The sequence below is a fragment of the Sinohyriopsis cumingii genome, chromosome 13 (genome assembly GCF_028554795.1).
Source record: "Sinohyriopsis cumingii isolate HCF-2022 chromosome 13, ASM2855479v2, whole genome shotgun sequence".
NCBI classification, from domain to species: Eukaryota; Metazoa; Mollusca; class Bivalvia; order Unionida; family Unionidae; genus Sinohyriopsis; species Sinohyriopsis cumingii.
The window spans coordinates 47,107,304-47,121,913 of record NC_142973.1 but is presented as its reverse complement, the minus strand read 5'-3'; the positions used below and the strand labels follow the sequence as shown (position 1 = coordinate 47,121,913).

The 14,610-nt window shown below is 35.0% G+C and overlaps 2 non-coding genes across 2 annotated transcripts; one reads left to right on the top strand and one right to left on the bottom strand.

Moving 5' to 3' along the window:
* Positions 1 to 6,553: 6,553 nt before the first annotated feature.
* Trnap-ugg (transfer RNA proline (anticodon UGG)) lies at positions 6,554 to 6,625 on the bottom strand. Its single transcript has one exon. It is a non-coding gene; the product is annotated as a tRNA-Pro (tRNA).
* A 1,433-nt stretch (positions 6,626 to 8,058) lies between these two features.
* On the top strand, positions 8,059 to 8,129 carry Trnag-gcc (transfer RNA glycine (anticodon GCC)). The gene has a single exon. It is a non-coding gene; the product is annotated as a tRNA-Gly (tRNA).
* Positions 8,130 to 14,610: the final 6,481 nt, after the last annotated feature.

Here is a 14,610-nt window from a genome sequence, read left to right as displayed (position 1 = left end):
AATTTTTTTTATATAGTTTTAGAATGTTTGCATAATCCAATATTTGTAATAACTCTTTTTTGCCCTAGTCTAATTTTCGCTCACTTTTGTGTTTTATTCCAACTCCACAACTGAAATCGGAACAGTCCTTGAATCAGAAGCTTGGATGTCTCACACTGAGTGTCCCTCGCTTCCCGGAAAAAAACATGGATGTTGGTGCAAAACAGCTTTCCATTACAGTGGGACAGATCCTTATCTTGTCTATAAGGAGTTTCTAATTGGAACTGTAGGAAGAGCGTAATAACCTTCATTTTTCAGTCAGAGGTTAATCTTTAAATCCGGATGACGATGCCTATCGCCCTTAATTATTTTAACACAAGAACATTTCAGTGTACTGAACGTGTTATTATCATTTACTTTATGACACTAGAATACTCTTTTAGAGATGTCTTCAATTTATTTCAACATTTATGTCTGTCTGTAAACCTCGTTTCACGTTTGACCTTCTCCAGCCAACTTTGACTCGAATTTCATTGAACTGATTTCAAATCCAGACTGAAAGGAATGATACTAAGTTCCTATTCACAATGTTTTTGTGTTATTTACAGATTACTGTATCAAACGATCATTGACCTCTCTCTCTCCCTCTCTCTCTCTCCATCTCTCTCCCTCGCACTCTCTCTCTCTCTCTCTCTCTCTCTCTCTCTCTCTCTCTCTCTCTCTCTCGTTCGTTATCACACAAGAGTTCAAAGTTTATGCCTGCACAATGTCATATGTAGGAAAGTCATCATTGGAGATGTAAATGTTTAGATGATCAACCTGTCATGGGTTTCATTACATTTCAGAGGACAACAAATATAACTATAATCAGCCTGCAATTTCAAAACTCTACAACGTCATTAAGAATAAATGTACGACATACTGTTATATCTACAATTACACCGTTTGAAAGATAAACTATATCCTCATGCGCAAACATGCACGCACGCAAACATACATATATGTGTAAACAACATACAATCATTTTTTTTAAAAGGCAAACTGTTATCTATACTGTATTTCTACTGTGTGATTGAAGTTTCTCCTTAATTGCGGGTAGGAGATTGGGCCTATCTGAATAATGTCTTTTTTATCAATAACATATTGAAGGCTTATTGTGTATATGGTTGTAGATTATAAAGTAAGATTATTAATTTTGTATGAAAACATCTTTATTTGGATTTGAGCTCAGATCATTAGTTTTTCCTCAGGAAATCCTGGTGTACCAGATATTTGGCATGTTCTTTACTAAACCTTTAGTATTATACATGATCTTGCTGCCAGCGTTGAATATTATAGTAAACGAAACAAATATATTTGCAGTAGATGCATTAGGCAAAGTTGATTGCAGGTTTTATCTAAGCAATACACCAAACTTTAGGATAGGAAAACTGTACCAATAGTGCGAATTGCGTCCATTAATGTCTTGCTTACAAACTAATTCAGGAGGGATTTTATTTGATTCACAACCTCCTTAGAAATGAACACCATTTCTCTACTTGCATGTGTCTTGTAGAAAGATCTAAGAGCCATATATATACAGACGCTGGCGGCCTTCATTTGATTGCAAGTCGATGAAAGGGTACTTTTACGTTCAGAATGTGTGCATGGTCCTAAATTGTACTAGCGTTTCTCGCTGTAACCTAATTGTCGCTCACTTATGTTTTGTATGCCAACGCCACAACTTAAAGTCTTCCATCAGGAGATGGGGTTTCTCACACAGAATGTCCCTCGTTTGATAGATGCCCCGTGAATCCAAAATCAAAAGCAATTATTTTGTCATTGAGGATGTATTAAACTGCATGCCATAGCATTCATAGAACTGTATGCCTGAGAATGTGCAGAAATGCATTTCTGTCTATCGAAACAAAAGCACACCTGATGTTTCTATCCAGAACTCAAACCTGAGTAAATCATAAAATAGGGAGTTGCAAAATTAATGCTAAAACAGTTCTCTGGCAATCAAGAAGTCTAGTAAAAGTAATGCCACCAATGTCTTTCATCAGTACATTTTGGAATTAGAGCTACAACGAAATGATTTTGCAATATTATCAGCCTATTACAAACCCAGTTTGAAGTGAGACAGAAATGTGACTCGGATTGAATCTTGAAAAGGTAAATAAAAGTCAGACGGAAACTTGCCGAAAACATGGAAGTCAGACGATATTTTTGAATAGTAAATGGAAATCAGACGAAGTCTTGGTAAAGTATGTTTAGGTAGATTTCTGAACACAAGGGAATTCGACTGCTGTATTCCGAATTCAATACCAAGGTATTGTTATATTTATCCGAAAAGTCACAAACGGGTCTAGAACTGGACTATGCCAAGCGAAGTTCGGACAAGTGGCACATTGTTTCAGATTGTTCAAGACAGACTGAGCGTGTTGCCGAGCGGATTTATTTTAATCGAAACACTTTGGCGCAGAAACACTATCCATATTTTAAAGATACAAATGATTTCCTGGAAAAAACTGACCAAACTTACAGCCTCTTAAAACTGTATACTTGGAGAAAGAAAAGTGTGCAACGGCCATAAATTACCATTTTTGTACGTTAGGTGTATTGAGGATAGTTTCCTCGTTTGGACCCATGTGGAGGAAAAATAGTTTCCTGACTGGATAAAACAACCAACATTCATCAATTAAAATTAAAACGAAAAAGAAATGGAATAAGGAGTAGATTTCCTAAATTTGACATTATACAACAGAATAAACTTGCAAACGGGAATAATCGGGACATTAGGATATATTTAAAGGAGATTCATCAATTGTTACGTTAAATACCTTTCCTGTAAGGCATGGGTTCAGGAGCATTGTTAATTCCAAACACATATTTCCCACACGATTTTGCAACATCAACAAGATTTAATGACGCTTGTTCGATGTATTTCGAGAAATAAGTTGAAAAATCAAGCAAGTGGTTAAACAGAGACCTGAAGTTTTAAGAAGAATAAATATTCTCAACAAAACAAAACTAACAATTTCGTTTTTTGTTAGTTATATTCGACGTTCTTAGTTTTTCTCCTTTATATTCCATACAACTTTACAAAACAAAAAATAACAATTACGATCTATGTTGGTTTCAGTCCACGTTCTTTTTTTCTTTTACATTCCTTAAAAGCTTGCAAAACAAATGTAACAAGTTCGTTCTTTGTTGGTTAAAGTCGATCTTCTTTTTTTCTTTCTTACATTCTTTACAAGCTTACAAATTAAAACTAACAATTATGTTCTTTTTTGGTTTCAATCGACGTTCCGCATCTGCAAGATTACTTATTGTTGTTACAGCTCTGTGAAGATAACAATTCCAAAATGTTGCACCGTATAATTGTAAATATAACTTTATCAAGCATATTTATTCTTAATAGGGTTGTCAACTTTTGAAAGCTGAGGCTGATTGAAGTCCTGAAGATTGATCTCTGAAAGGTAAAGAAATGCAAGACAGGTTGATCATCTAGCCATCTACAACTACAAATATAACTTCCCAACATATGTCACATACACAATGAGAAAACACCGATATTATTTTCACCGAAAGCATAACTTAGGAAGAAAATTATAATATATTCAATTGAATTCGAATCGCAATTATGCGACTATTTATTTCAATTGAAACCTTTAAAGGGAGGAAATCACTGGCCGCACATGGTGTCTGAAGCCATACACTGCATTATACTCCTCATCAAGAGCAGAAGATTTCTTCCAGGACATGGTGATTATCACAATTTTTGCACGATCAGTTGCGTTCAAAACACTTAAAAGAACGGAAACATGGTACTTATTGGAAATGTAACACGTGCAGTTACATACAAAGCCAGTGAATGAACAGTAGCCGTGGTGATGCATAGTTATAGCAGAAACAGTTGCATTTGAAAATCCGAGAAACAGAATAAACTCTCTAGCCGAAGATGTTACCTACTTATGATATTGATCAAGTGGTAGTCAGTATTTATCACCTTCAGACACACACAATAAGAGAACGGGAGTAAAATGAAATTTGTTGATTTTGAAATAAGGACAGACCAAGTTTCATGAAAATGTCTTACAATTTTAGAGCGAACTAACTGAAGACATTTTATTCTTAATTCTTACTGATTATATGGACAGACATACATTCGCAGAGTAAATGTGAATTTTTTTGAACATCAAAGTTTTCCTAATTTGACTTACTTGTTCATCTTTGAACTGCAACGATAAAACACTTAATTGACCATATGCCTTTTGTATGGTTTCGCTTTCTAATGAACCGAACACTTGATTGAAAATTCAGGCGTGAATATGCTTTGGCGCATCATCTTAAATTAGTATCATATACTTTCTTTAAAACATAATCTGGACACTAGAATAGTTTTAAAGGAGATTCATCAATTGTTACGTAAAATACTTTTCCAATAAGTCGTACGTTCAGGAGCATTGTCAAATTCCCAATACATATCTCCCACACGATTTGTAACAATCAACAACATTTAATGACGTTTGCTTGTTGCTTTTCGTGAAATAGGTTAGAAAATCAAGAAAGTGGGTAAACTGAGACTTGATGTTTTAAGAAGAATAAAGATTCTCAACAAGAAAAATCACAACCTACCAATTACGTTCTTTGCTGATCCCCGGTCGAGTCATACCAAAGACTTACAAAATGCTACTAACAGCTGCCTCGCTTCACGCTCAGCATTAAGAGGTTAGTGTTAGGACTGGTCCGCCTGGTGTCAGGATAATATGACTGGGTGGGACATCATGCTACATGTCTGCGGCATGATGCCCCAGTACTAGACATAACTATAATCTATCGCACTGCGGACATCGTAGCGATATGACTGATAGATTATTAAAGCTACGTTAAAAATCCAAATCACACACACACACACACACACACACACGCAGACGCACACATGTTCTTTGCTGGTTTTAATCGACGTTCTTATTTTTTCTTCTTTCCATTCCTTACAACCTTACACAACAAAAGATAACAATTACGTTATTTGTTAGTTTCAATCGATGTTCAGCATATGAATCAAAGTTTGCAAGAGAATATTTGTGTGAATATTTGTGTGATTTGCAACAACAATTTCCTGATGCGTTTCAAAGTTACACTTTGAATAGAGCTTACAAAGGAAATGAAAATATAAGGATCCTTTTGGGCGAGATCCAGTCTTCCGAGTATCGACAAGCCTGGTTTTTAAAAGTGTAAATCGAATGGTAGTAAGTGGTGAATGTTTCTAACTAATTCAGACCTAGCAATTAACGTTAAAACAAAATCAAAATTGTAAAGTTAAAAATATAGTTCATATGATGCGTAAACCATGTATTTATGTGATGTATTGTTTAAACTGTATAAAGAGAATGCAGAGGAAACCAAAAGGCATTTAATTTATTTACTTTTAATGAACATTCTGCGGGACCATTATGGTACATAGATTCATTCGCATCTATCTGTCTGTCTCTATGTATAACTGTATGTCTGCTTCAATCTCAATCCATTGTAAACCTGTCTGCCTGTTTGTCTGCCTATATGTCTATTGTATTGCCTGTTCAAGTATTTTGATTCTCTTGATGGGTATCTTCCTTCGTTGGAATGATGAAATATATATCTATATATCAATCTATCGATTGACCGATAGCTTTATTCCGTCTATATATCTTGGTGGGCATGCTCCTTTTTGAGAATGAGTACATTTCATACACAACTAGTAAAGTTTCAAAATCTTAGTCTTTCGTCATCATTAAACTATTCAATTTGCTTCAGAACAAGAAGACAGAATAACTTCAAATTACTTTTGTTTTTACATTCATCGCCAGGCTTTCTTCTCCAGTTACTTGTCGACATTATGTCCAAATAATGAAGATAATGACCCAAATATAAGTCCTTCCACCAAGGACAAAAAAAAAACTGTCGCAAATGACCAAAGGAAAAACTGATTTTAATGAATTTTAATCATTATTGCATAGGATAAGAAGGAACTTAGTGTCACTATAAAGTGTTTTTTATTTCTCTTAGTTTTCTCTGACGATGGTGTTTTCTGACATATGTAATTGTGGTTAAGATTAGTCTTTCTTGTATACATAAACTGGTTCTCTAAATTCAAGAATGAAACTATGCAATCAAAACTGGCAGAAGTTAAATAATTATTAGCATACATTTTGATAAGGATGTCTAAAACAAACTTTTTCTGTATGGGTGTGGAGGTTAACTTTGTTCAGAGGAAGATAAGAGTGCAATGAAAAACTATGCTAATCCACTGGTCCATACAGTAGTTATATTTGTTCAAGAATTTCAGTACATCCTCTGAAGCTGAAGTTGTAAATGGGGTTCTGGGAAGTTAACTTCCAATTAATTGTACTTGACTAACTATATGAAAACCTATTTCAAGTTTTGGAGAAATGACAATTCACCAGCGTTTCCGAAATGAATCCGTCAAAAGTATTGCATTTACACGAATAATTGAAAATGAAATATTTCACTCATGGCTGTCCCGAGAGATTGCTTCAACCATTTACCAGGATACTACAAAATGAGTATTAACTTTCATTTCCAAAATGGTGGGCTCGTCCGGGATTTGAACCCGGGACCTCTCGCACCCAAAGCGAGAATCATACCCCTAGACCAACGAGCCTCACATGGGAAATAATCGTGCCATTATCCGCCTTTATATTTGTCCTGCATACGAGCCGCTACCTTATCGACAGCTTGATATCAGTGCGCTGCTGTTACTCAGATCCTTGCACATGAAAAGATTATATCATAGATGAAACGTACATATTTCATTTCCTTGTGTACATTTCATGCACAAATAGTATTGTTTCGAAATATCAGTCTTTTGATATCATTTACTATTCAGTTTGCTTCAAAGCTAATCTCCCAAATCTATGAGACATACACATATAAGTCCTTCTTCCAAGGAGAAAAAACTGTCGCAAATGACCCATGATCAAACTAAATTTAATGAATTTTAATAATCTTTCCATCATTTAAGACCAGATGATAGGAAGGAACTTAATGTTCCTATAAAGTGTTTTCTTTTTCTCTCTTAGTTTTCTCTGAAGAGGGTGTTTTGTAATATATGTAATTTATGGATGACATTATTCATTGTTGTATACACAGACTGGTTCTCTAAATTCAAGACCGAAACTATGCAATCAAGCTGATTGTTGTTGTGGGTAACAAATGAAAAGTAATTAGTTGACTTTGTTTAGACTAACATGCTTTAAGATAAAGTCGATTTCCGATGACGAAGACATATTTAGAATTAAAATGATATTTTATTTGCATGCTTCTAAATGAAATCCAACTCATCTGAATTTTACTGTTGATAATAATCAAGAGTTTCAGATCTACATAATATTAATTGCTGCCGATAGACCCTTGGACAATTCGTTGATCAAACAGCATTCTCCATTCGCCGGCGTCCCCGTTTGACACTTGGATTATGCATAAAGATGAATGCATGCTGATGTATGTCGATGGAAGCCAAATTTGCCATTCTAGTCGACGGTCATACCATTAATTTGACAGTTGATTTTCACAACAACAAAAAAGATAATTCCAGTAGGTGGATTAGGCAAGGTTCGTTTTAGGTTCTCTCTAAGCAGCACATTCATCTTTCGTTAAAGATATGATAGGAAATCTGTACAAATATTATGAATTCGTCCATCAATATTTTGCTTAAAAACCAATTCCGGATAGACTTTGTTCTATTTACAACCTCCTTGAAAACGAATACCGTTTTCTACTAAAATGCATCTTGTGGATAGATGTGAGATGAAATTCAAGCAGACAAGACCTTTGAAGAGACTAGCAAGTGAGAAATCATGTGGCTGTCTCCAATTTAGAAAGTGCTTCAATCCAAGTAATCTACGCCGTTTCAGAATCAAATAAAGAGATGTGTTGTGTCGGTTTATTCTAACAGCATGCATTGTAACCCCATAGGCAGTCAATCAATAAATCAACGCCTACTGAATTAGATGACACAGACATGTAAATGATATTAGGTAGTTAAGGTAAAGACACGGTGGGGAGATAGGCCCTTACGAAGCAAGGGAATAATGTGCATCGGTGGTTCAGTGGTAGAATGCTCGCCTGCCACGCGGGCGGCCCGGGTTCGATTCGCGGCCGATGCAAATTTTTTTTATATAGTTTTAGAATGTTTGCATAATCCAATATTTGTAATAACTCTTTTTTGCCCTAGTCTAATTTTCGCTCACTTTTGTGTTTTATTCCAACTCCACAACTGAAATCGGAACAGTCCTTGAATCAGAAGCTTGGATGTCTCACACTGAGTGTCCCTCGCTTCCCGGAAAAAAACATGGATGTTGGTGCAAAACAGCTTTCCATTACAGTGGGACAGATCCTTATCTTGTCTATAAGGAGTTTCTAATTGGAACTGTAGGAAGAGCGTAATAACCTTCATTTTTCAGTCAGAGGTTAATCTTTAAATCCGGATGACGATGCCTATCGCCCTTAATTATTTTAACACAAGAACATTTCAGTGTACTGAACGTGTTATTATCATTTACTTTATGACACTAGAATACTCTTTTAGAGATGTCTTCAATTTATTTCAACATTTATGTCTGTCTGTAAACCTCGTTTCACGTTTGACCTTCTCCAGCCAACTTTGACTCGAATTTCATTGAACTGATTTCAAATCCAGACTGAAAGGAATGATACTAAGTTCCTATTCACAATGTTTTTGTGTTATTTACAGATTACTGTATCAAACGATCATTGACCTCTCTCTCTCCCTCTCTCTCTCTCCATCTCTCTCCCTCGCACTCTCTCTCTCTCTCTCTCTCTCTCTCTCTCTCTCTCTCTCTCTCTCGTTCGTTATCACACAAGAGTTCAAAGTTTATGCCTGCACAATGTCATATGTAGGAAAGTCATCATTGGAGATGTAAATGTTTAGATGATCAACCTGTCATGGGTTTCATTACATTTCAGAGGACAACAAATATAACTATAATCAGCCTGCAATTTCAAAACTCTACAACGTCATTAAGAATAAATGTACGACATACTGTTATATCTACAATTACACCGTTTGAAAGATAAACTATATCCTCATGCGCAAACATGCACGCACGCAAACATACATATATGTGTAAACAACATACAATCATTTTTTTTAAAAGGCAAACTGTTATCTATACTGTATTTCTACTGTGTGATTGAAGTTTCTCCTTAATTGCGGGTAGGAGATTGGGCCTATCTGAATAATGTCTTTTTTATCAATAACATATTGAAGGCTTATTGTGTATATGGTTGTAGATTATAAAGTAAGATTATTAATTTTGTATGAAAACATCTTTATTTGGATTTGAGCTCAGATCATTAGTTTTTCCTCAGGAAATCCTGGTGTACCAGATATTTGGCATGTTCTTTACTAAACCTTTAGTATTATACATGATCTTGCTGCCAGCGTTGAATATTATAGTAAACGAAACAAATATATTTGCAGTAGATGCATTAGGCAAAGTTGATTGCAGGTTTTATCTAAGCAATACACCAAACTTTAGGATAGGAAAACTGTACCAATAGTGCGAATTGCGTCCATTAATGTCTTGCTTACAAACTAATTCAGGAGGGATTTTATTTGATTCACAACCTCCTTAGAAATGAACACCATTTCTCTACTTGCATGTGTCTTGTAGAAAGATCTAAGAGCCATATATATACAGACGCTGGCGGCCTTCATTTGATTGCAAGTCGATGAAAGGGTACTTTTACGTTCAGAATGTGTGCATGGTCCTAAATTGTACTAGCGTTTCTCGCTGTAACCTAATTGTCGCTCACTTATGTTTTGTATGCCAACGCCACAACTTAAAGTCTTCCATCAGGAGATGGGGTTTCTCACACAGAATGTCCCTCGTTTGATAGATGCCCCGTGAATCCAAAATCAAAAGCAATTATTTTGTCATTGAGGATGTATTAAACTGCATGCCATAGCATTCATAGAACTGTATGCCTGAGAATGTGCAGAAATGCATTTCTGTCTATCGAAACAAAAGCACACCTGATGTTTCTATCCAGAACTCAAACCTGAGTAAATCATAAAATAGGGAGTTGCAAAATTAATGCTAAAACAGTTCTCTGGCAATCAAGAAGTCTAGTAAAAGTAATGCCACCAATGTCTTTCATCAGTACATTTTGGAATTAGAGCTACAACGAAATGATTTTGCAATATTATCAGCCTATTACAAACCCAGTTTGAAGTGAGACAGAAATGTGACTCGGATTGAATCTTGAAAAGGTAAATAAAAGTCAGACGGAAACTTGCCGAAAACATGGAAGTCAGACGATATTTTTGAATAGTAAATGGAAATCAGACGAAGTCTTGGTAAAGTATGTTTAGGTAGATTTCTGAACACAAGGGAATTCGACTGCTGTATTCCGAATTCAATACCAAGGTATTGTTATATTTATCCGAAAAGTCACAAACGGGTCTAGAACTGGACTATGCCAAGCGAAGTTCGGACAAGTGGCACATTGTTTCAGATTGTTCAAGACAGACTGAGCGTGTTGCCGAGCGGATTTATTTTAATCGAAACACTTTGGCGCAGAAACACTATCCATATTTTAAAGATACAAATGATTTCCTGGAAAAAACTGACCAAACTTACAGCCTCTTAAAACTGTATACTTGGAGAAAGAAAAGTGTGCAACGGCCATAAATTACCATTTTTGTACGTTAGGTGTATTGAGGATAGTTTCCTCGTTTGGACCCATGTGGAGGAAAAATAGTTTCCTGACTGGATAAAACAACCAACATTCATCAATTAAAATTAAAACGAAAAAGAAATGGAATAAGGAGTAGATTTCCTAAATTTGACATTATACAACAGAATAAACTTGCAAACGGGAATAATCGGGACATTAGGATATATTTAAAGGAGATTCATCAATTGTTACGTTAAATACCTTTCCTGTAAGGCATGGGTTCAGGAGCATTGTTAATTCCAAACACATATTTCCCACACGATTTTGCAACATCAACAAGATTTAATGACGCTTGTTCGATGTATTTCGAGAAATAAGTTGAAAAATCAAGCAAGTGGTTAAACAGAGACCTGAAGTTTTAAGAAGAATAAATATTCTCAACAAAACAAAACTAACAATTTCGTTTTTTGTTAGTTATATTCGACGTTCTTAGTTTTTCTCCTTTATATTCCATACAACTTTACAAAACAAAAAATAACAATTACGATCTATGTTGGTTTCAGTCCACGTTCTTTTTTTCTTTTACATTCCTTAAAAGCTTGCAAAACAAATGTAACAAGTTCGTTCTTTGTTGGTTAAAGTCGATCTTCTTTTTTTCTTTCTTACATTCTTTACAAGCTTACAAATTAAAACTAACAATTATGTTCTTTTTTGGTTTCAATCGACGTTCCGCATCTGCAAGATTACTTATTGTTGTTACAGCTCTGTGAAGATAACAATTCCAAAATGTTGCACCGTATAATTGTAAATATAACTTTATCAAGCATATTTATTCTTAATAGGGTTGTCAACTTTTGAAAGCTGAGGCTGATTGAAGTCCTGAAGATTGATCTCTGAAAGGTAAAGAAATGCAAGACAGGTTGATCATCTAGCCATCTACAACTACAAATATAACTTCCCAACATATGTCACATACACAATGAGAAAACACCGATATTATTTTCACCGAAAGCATAACTTAGGAAGAAAATTATAATATATTCAATTGAATTCGAATCGCAATTATGCGACTATTTATTTCAATTGAAACCTTTAAAGGGAGGAAATCACTGGCCGCACATGGTGTCTGAAGCCATACACTGCATTATACTCCTCATCAAGAGCAGAAGACTTCTTCCAGGACATGGTGATTATCACAATTTTTGCACGATCAGTTGCGTTCAAAACACTTAAAAGAACGGAAACATGGTACTTATTGGAAATGTAACACGTGCAGTTACATACAAAGCCAGTGAATGAACAGGAGCCGTGGTGATGCATAGTTATAGCAGAAACAGTTGCATTTGAAAATCCGAGAAACAGAATAAACTCTCTAGCCGAAGATGTTACCTACTTATGATATTGATCAAGTGGTAGTCAGTATTTATCACCTTCAGACACACACAATAAGAGAACGGGAGTAAAATGAAATTTGTTGATTTTGAAATAAGGACAGACCAAGTTTCATGAAAATGTCTTACAATTTTAGAGCGAACTAACTGAAGACATTTTATTCTTAATTCTTACTGATTATATGGACAGACATACATTCGCAGAGTAAATGTGAATTTTTTTGAACATCAAAGTTTTCCTAATTTGACTTACTTGTTCATCTTTGAACTGCAACGATAAAACACTTAATTGACCATATGCCTTTTGTATGGTTTCGCTTTCTAATGAACCGAACACTTGATTGAAAATTCAGGCGTGAATATGCTTTGGCGCATCATCTTAAATTAGTATCATATACTTTCTTTAAAACATAATCTGGACACTAGAATAGTTTTAAAGGAGATTCATCAATTGTTACGTAAAATACTTTTCCAATAAGTCGTACGTTCAGGAGCATTGTCAAATTCCCAATACATATCTCCCACACGATTTGTAACAATCAACAACATTTAATGACGTTTGCTTGTTGCTTTTCGTGAAATAGGTTAGAAAATCAAGAAAGTGGGTAAACTGAGACTTGATGTTTTAAGAAGAATAAAGATTCTCAACAAGAAAAATCACAACCTACCAATTACGTTCTTTGCTGATCCCCGGTCGAGTCATACCAAAGACTTACAAAATGCTACTAACAGCTGCCTCGCTTCACGCTCAGCATTAAGAGGTTAGTGTTAGGACTGGTCCGCCTGGTGTCAGGATAATATGACTGGGTTGGACATCATGCTACATGTCTGCGGCATGATGCCCCAGTACTAGACATAACTATAATCTGTCGCACTGCGGACATCGTAGCGATATGACTGATAGATTATTAAAGCTACGTTAAAAATCCAAATCACACACACACACACACACACACACACACACGCAGACGCACACATGTTCTTTGCTGGTTTTAATCGACGTTCTTATTTTTTCTTCTTTCCATTCCTTACAACCTTACACAACAAAAGATAACAATTACGTTATTTGTTAGTTTCAATCGATGTTCAGCATATGAATCAAAGTTTGCAAGAGAATATTTGTGTGAATATTTGTGTGATTTGCAACAACAATTTCCTGATGCGTTTCAAAGTTACACTTTGAATAGAGCTTACAAAGGAAATGAAAATATAAGGAGCATTTTGGGCGAGATCCAGTCTTCCGAGTATCGACAAGCCTGGTTTTTAAAAGTGTAAATCGAATGGTAGTAAGTGGTGAATGTTTCTAATTAATTCAGACCTAGCAATTAACGTTAAAACAAAATCAAAATTGTAAAGTTAAAAATATAGTTCATATGATGCGTAAACCATGTTTTATGTGATGTATTGTTTAAACTGTATAAAGAGAATGCAGAGGAAACCAAAAGGCATTTAATTTATTTACTTTTAATGAACATTCTGCGGGACCATTATGGTACATAGATTCATTCGCATCTATCTGTCTGTCTCTATGTATAACTGTATGTCTGCTTCAATCTCAATCCATTGTAAACCTGTCTGCCTGTTTGTCTGCCTATATGTCTATTGTATTGCCTGTTCAAGTATTTTGATTCTCTTGATGGGTATTTTCCTTCGTTGGAATGATGAAATATATATCTATATATCAATCTATCGATTGACCGATAGCTTTATTCCGTCTATATATCTTGATGGGCATGCTCCTTTTTGAGAATGAGTACATTTCATACACAACTAGTAAAGTTTCAAAATCTTAGTCTTTCGTCATCATTAAACTATTCAATTTGCTTCAGAACAAGAAGACAGAATAACTTCAAATTACTTTTGTTTTTACATTCATCGCCAGGCTTTCTTCTCCAGTTACTTGTCGACATTATGTCCAAATAATGAAGATAATGACCCAAATATAAGTCCTTCCACCAAGGACAAAAAAAAAAACTGTCGCAAATGACCAAAGGAAAAACTGATTTTAATGAATTTTAATCATTATTGCATAGGATAAGAAGGAACTTAGTGTCACTATAAAGTGTTTTTTATTTCTCTTAGTTTTCTCTGACGATGGTGTTTTCTGACATATGTAATTGTGGTTAAGATTAGTCTTTCTTGTATACATAAACTGGTTCTCTAAATTCAAGAATGAAACTATGCAATCAAAACTGGCAGAAGTTAAATAATTATTAGCATACATTTTGATAAGGATGTCTAAAACAAACTTTTTCTGTATGGGTGTGGAGGTTAACTTTGTTCAGAGGAAGATAAGAGTGCAATGAAAAACTATGCTAATCCACTGGTCCATACAGTAGTTATATTTGTTCAAGAATTTCAGTACATCCTCTGAAGCTGAAGTTGTAAATGGGGTTCTGGGAAGTTAACTTCCAATTAATTGTACTTGACTAACTATATGAAAACCTATTTCAAGTTTTGGAGAAATGACAATTCACCAGCGTTTCCGAAATGAATCCGTCAAAAGTATTGCATTTACACGAATAATTGAAAATGAAATATTTCACTCATGGCT